The sequence below is a fragment of the Triticum dicoccoides genome, chromosome 6A, assembly GCF_002162155.2.
Source record: "Triticum dicoccoides isolate Atlit2015 ecotype Zavitan chromosome 6A, WEW_v2.0, whole genome shotgun sequence".
In the NCBI taxonomy this organism is placed as follows: domain Eukaryota; kingdom Viridiplantae; phylum Streptophyta; class Magnoliopsida; order Poales; family Poaceae; genus Triticum; species Triticum dicoccoides.
The window spans coordinates 68,287,030-68,292,612 of NC_041390.1; the positions used below are offsets into that span (position 1 = coordinate 68,287,030).

Consider the following 5,583-nt stretch of genomic DNA (forward strand, 5'->3'; position numbering starts at 1 on the left):
AAACTTTACACAAGACTAGTCGAATGCCCGTGCGTTGCCACGAAACAACAAAGATAAAAACAGATAGCATCATTAATGGAGGGATGAAGCACAAGTGAATTTTGATTTTTATCATAACAATGTGGTTTATGTAACAAAATTGAGATATACAAAAGATAGTCAGCTACTTAGCCAACTTTCATAATTAAATACCATCACTGTCAGTATAACTCTTAATTGTAAAAAGATCTATTTGCTCGATAATGGATAGGTAGCAACATTGAAACCGACTTTTTTTTGTATTATTAGCATCTTCTATTTTTTTATTACCTTCCTCGCATATAAATAAGACCAAATCCATTATTTGAAGATTGATTTAAAAAAAAACTACTAATCCTTAACTTTTTAGCGAATCCTTCATCGGTGGTTGTGAATGACTGGTTTTTCCAATCCCTTTAACCTTGGTTCCGTAGGAGCAAGTGAGAAAGGCTGAAAAATAGAACCATCTGATTTGACTGAGAAAGGAAACCCAATGAGTAATACTGCAAGCATGTGTGTTTTCAGACATGTACGCAAGAACGATAGAAGTTGGGCATGAAAAAATGAACTTCGGTAGTAGCAATACAACTGCAAGGATACATAATCTTGATAATTTCCATAAAACAACCTATCTTTAAATGGGTTCTTTCGTTTCTCTTCCACTATTTCTTTACCGTTATACCTCCTTGGCATCCGATATAGGTTTTACTTGGTGTCAATGCGTGAGGTGTCGTCGCATGCCCCAGCATGATCTTTTGAATATTTTTCCGAAATGCCAGTCGCCCAAATTTGACTGGAGGCAGTGATGCATGTGTAGCTGGTAACCTCAGCGCAACATCTTGCCTATGCCTGCATTCCCCGCACTCCACCTCACCCTTGCTGCTGCGACCCTGAAATTCAGTAGTACAGCCTACAGTACAAAATTCTTTGAGAACAAAGAGAAGTAGAAGAGCCCTGCACACATCAAAATTGATGTGGCAGTCTTTATTGAAGTATGCAGTGGTTTGCAATCACCAAGGTGGACACAACAAAACTGCTCAACGGTTAACACTAACCCAAACAAAAATTCTAGCTTTGCCTAAGTATATCACCCTGCAAAATTGTGGTCCGTCACTTGAACCTCCCAGTCATATAAATAATCTATTCCGTGAAACTGAAATCCAACAGGGAAGTGAGTACTTGGTCAGATTCTTTGTAAAGAAATAGTTTGTAGTTTTTACCTCATAACCAAAAGGCAGAAATGTTGTGCAAATGTAACTGCTGTGACCCTTTACATTCCAGCATTCTTTTTGTTGCTACACCTGATGGTGCACGTTCAAAGATTAAACAGACTGGGTACTACATTACCCTGGAAAAAAATACAAGGCAATAACATCAGGCAAAAAAGAAGTTCACACACTGATGTAAAGGACATAACAGTTACAAGCGCTCTAAAACAGCAATTATAATACTATAAACATCCTCATGGCAGAAATGAAAACATCAGAAGATGGCTGGCCAACCTTCACCTCTGGATCATCACCCATGACAACATGATACATAAGGGAGAACACTTTCTGGTGGTTCTGTGTCTTAAGTGCAAAATGACGATCATGGGGTCTGAAAGACACCACAAAGATAATTCGATTTATATATGATTCTAACTTAGTAAAGAACAAAAAGGAGTGAAGAAAAATGCAGTGCACAAAATTAAGGCCAAATGACACATTTAATACAGCAGCAAGTGGGAAAATAAATGATGTTCCGACAACCCCCCTTCCAATAGAGACATTCATTCGATATGTTCAATGCGGTGATTACTTATGGTTATACCAATTAAAGATAGATTTCAGTGCTACCAACATTTTTATGGAACACGGCCAAAATTAACTCCCTCAAATTCCATTGGAACTTCTATTCCTATCAACCCCGAACCCCCAGAATACACTGTTTTTATAGTGAATAGTTAATTAGTTATACTACATAATAAAATGGCCTGCATGCCGCCAATGCAAGGTCGAACATTGTCTTCCAGAACAAATATTAGTACATGGTGTGGTGAAAATTAAGACCAGTAGTTGTGCCTTTAGCATGTCTTTCTCCTTCATCTTGAGATTATGCTTTCCTCTAGGAAAGCACTTGATGGTCTAGGTTATCAAGCTCATTACTTATTGTTGTGTTGACAACATAAACTGTATTAGAAATCCAACTTAATATAATAAGTAGAAATGACATGGATGTTGAAATAAGAGCTTACCTTAAGTCTCGGCTAAGTTGTCACTTGCCCTGGAGTTTCTCTTCCATCGCATCTTGCAGTGTTTTCAGTTCTTCATCAGTAACAATATGAGATTAGAACTGCACCAGACACTGAATAAGTTTGCAATTATGTAATATCAGGGAATGTTTCTTGATTTTTCCCGCTAACAAGATTAGAAAGAAGACAGCCTTAAAGATCACTACCAAACATAAACTGATTTAAGGAGTATGGATATGGAGATATTTTACTAAGGCTGTAGCACATCACTCCACACAGATAAAATAAAATAAAAGAAGCGAGGAGATGAGCTCACCATCTGGGCCATGTGGTGTGTGTTCCTTACCCCACTTTTTTTTTGAGAGAACCTTACCCCACTTATTTGGTTTGCCTCTGCCATCCAAACCAAGCAGTACGCATCTGCTCTCATCACGAGGATCCATTGTCTTGTTCCCTGCAACCATCGCTAGCTGGTTCACCTTTGTAGCTTCGTTCTGGTATGCAGCAACACATCAAACACCAAGGAAATAATAAATATCCTAAACTGACCAACATCATATGAATAAATTAGTTTAATTCTACGACGCTAACACGAAGTCAACCAAACAGACGATAAGGACACAGGCATCTCCGATTATTTTCAAAATTAGAAAAGAAGGGCAAGGTGATACCAGATTTGGCGTTGGAAATCTTCTTAACCAATACTCAGAGCTGTCATGTTCGGTGGCAGGGTGCGCTACTTCGCCTGCTTCCATGAGTGGGGAATTCTAGCGAGCACCCTACACACACTGCCGAGACCTGAGAGCGTGCCTCTCCCTCGTCTCCTCGACCTCCCCCACTGTGTAGCTGGCTTACCTTTCCTTCTCCTCCTCCCTGGTCTCCGTCGCCGCCTTCAGAGTTGTAGCGCACGTATCTCTCCTCCTAGACCTCCGTCGCCGCATCCACCGCCGTGGTCAGACCACCACGGTCGCATTGGTCCGTTGTCAGACCTCTCCATCCAAGTATGGTGTCGGTCCCGACCATGGCCGCTGGCGGGCATGGCGAAAGCTCCATGGGCGGGGCGATGCCAAATTGATGGGAGTAAAGGGAAGCGCCCGTCTGGTCGCCGGAGAGGGGGCCGTCCGCTGGATAGGGCCGATGGAGAGGGCCTCGTCCGGTGGACATGGGGAAGGAGGCGCTGAGATCTGAGGACGGAGACAGACAGGTCGGGGAAGGAGATGGAGAACGTGCGCCGTGCGGGTTCTTTCTGTTTGTTTTTTTTCGCTGCCCTCGAACGTGGGTTGTTCCCTGCGATTTTTTTTTTTGTGCGTGATCGTAAAAGGGGAGGTGGAACTATCATGACGTTTGATCCTGCTTTAATAGTAGAGACTAGCAAAAGAGCCCGTGCGTTGCAACGGAAAAAAAAAAATACCAAACGCCCTAACCCAATAAATTAAATTAGTGACGTTGCAATAACAATGTCCATGTGTGTGACATAACGTAATATACCTTTATTCAAAATTATAGTTTTGCAGGACAATATAAATGGCTTTAAAATTCCAACTGTGCTCTGCCCACACACTTGTGTTTTGCAAGATAGACAAACAACCAGATTATGAACGGATAATATACAACACCTAGTTTGATGATGCACTTATTCTTGAAGTAACCTACAACAAAAACAATCGTTCATTTTCATCTTCAGTTAGAGATAGGGGTTTGCTCTACTGCGGGTACTACTACAGTACAAGAATTAAGAATCTTTATGGTTCTTTCTTGTCTAAAAACGAATAAGAAAAATTATATCTTCATCAATGATGTTGGCAAAATTCCGTGAAATCCTTCTAGCTGGTAAAGCATCCAAACTAATGGAGTTATTTACCTGCCACTATGAAAGAGGAAGAAAATTTAGGAGCGTAAATAATCATCCTGCATACTCTATGATTATAATCAAATAATCATCGTTCCCACGATGCAAGTTGGTGCCAGAACAATATTTATTATATTATGTACCTTGGTTAATGGGATCAGCAACCCTCTCTAAGCAAGTTCAGTCAAAGCCAAGCAACCTCTATGCCTAGAACCATCACCTTCAGTATTCAGAATGCATAGGTTAATTACTTTTAAGTAATTCAGTGACACTAACTAAGAAAAGCTGCAATTTTGAAAGATAGAAAAGAAGCTACAAAACTCTTCAAATAAACAAAGGGTGCTTTGAAGTGTATATGTTATGTACCTAGACAACATACACAATAATTCCGCTTCCACCTGTTTAAGATTATACTCAAAACAACTTAGCACATGTGGACATGAGTCACACAAAGATATGTCGAGCTTGAATTTTCAAGATATGTTGCGGCTTGGCCCCACATAACAGAGTATCAGAGAATAAATTATACCTCTGACAAAGCAATTTGGGGTAATAAACAATATTTAGTACTGCAGAAATACGCACTCAGCATGCCCATAAAACAATTGGTACTCTTACCCCTGCATAATTTGTGTAGGATGACAATAAAAATTCACCAAGAATAAGACTAATTAATTAAGCAAAGAAGTAGCGATCAACTCAATTTCTGCCCTCTTACCCCTGCATAATTTGTGTAGGATGACAATAAAAATTCACCAAGAATAAGACTAATTAAGTAAAGAAGTAGCGATCAACTCAATTTTTGCCCTCTTACCCCTACATAATTTGTGTAGGATGACAATAAGAATAGACATTTTATGTTTGATGATTGTTCCACTGACTTGGCGCCATCATCCCGAGTCCATTTCTCACACTTAAGCACACCTTCAACTGAAAGGTCGAAACCAGCATCTTAACATTCAGATAAGTGGCAAGCAAATTCAATTTGCATGTAGAACCTGGAAATTCATGGCAAAATTTAGACTCTGCAATCAAAGCTCACCCTTGTTGTCGTCGGGCCATGACGCCCAGCGCCCACTACATGCGCATAGGTGTTGAGCTTGATGAATCGCCCCTGATCCTGGGGTTGAAGTGCAGTATCCTGGGACGCTCCTTCCCCTTCACAGCCTTGGTGCTCAGCAGCTCCACCATGAACTATGACGCCGATGCCACCCCATCCTTTTTCCTTGGCCGGGCCACCACCGTGACCCGTGAGCCCATGACCATCCCGCACGGCAGTTTGATGGCCACGATGGCAGGGCAGGATGCGGGGGCTGGCAGGGAGGGGGAAGGAAATGAGAAGGGGGTGGAAGGGGAGGGAGAGAGGAGGCGGGGAAGGAGGGGACCCGCGGCGGCGAAGGCGGCAACGTCGATGGAAGTGGAGTTGGGGCTGCGGTGGAAGCGGATGGAGGAAAGGGGAGGCGGGAGCGGGCGCAGAGGGTAG

The 5,583-nt window shown here is 41.9% G+C and overlaps 1 long non-coding RNA gene across 8 annotated transcripts; it reads right to left on the reverse strand.

Annotated features, from left to right (window-relative positions):
* Positions 1-489: 489 nt before the first annotated feature.
* Positions 490-3,512, reverse strand: LOC119314997. Of its 8 annotated transcripts, none has more exons than XR_005152533.1 (4): positions 2,568-3,512; positions 2,255-2,324; positions 1,521-1,617; positions 490-1,366 (listed from the first exon to the last, which is right to left on the reverse strand). It is a non-coding gene; the product is annotated as an uncharacterized LOC119314997 (long non-coding RNA). The 8 variants fall into 8 exon arrangements; XR_005152534.1 differs by having other exon boundaries at positions 2,255-2,705; positions 2,923-3,511; XR_005152529.1 differs by having other exon boundaries at positions 2,255-2,745; positions 2,923-3,511.
* Between the last annotated feature and the right edge of the window lie 2,071 nt (positions 3,513-5,583).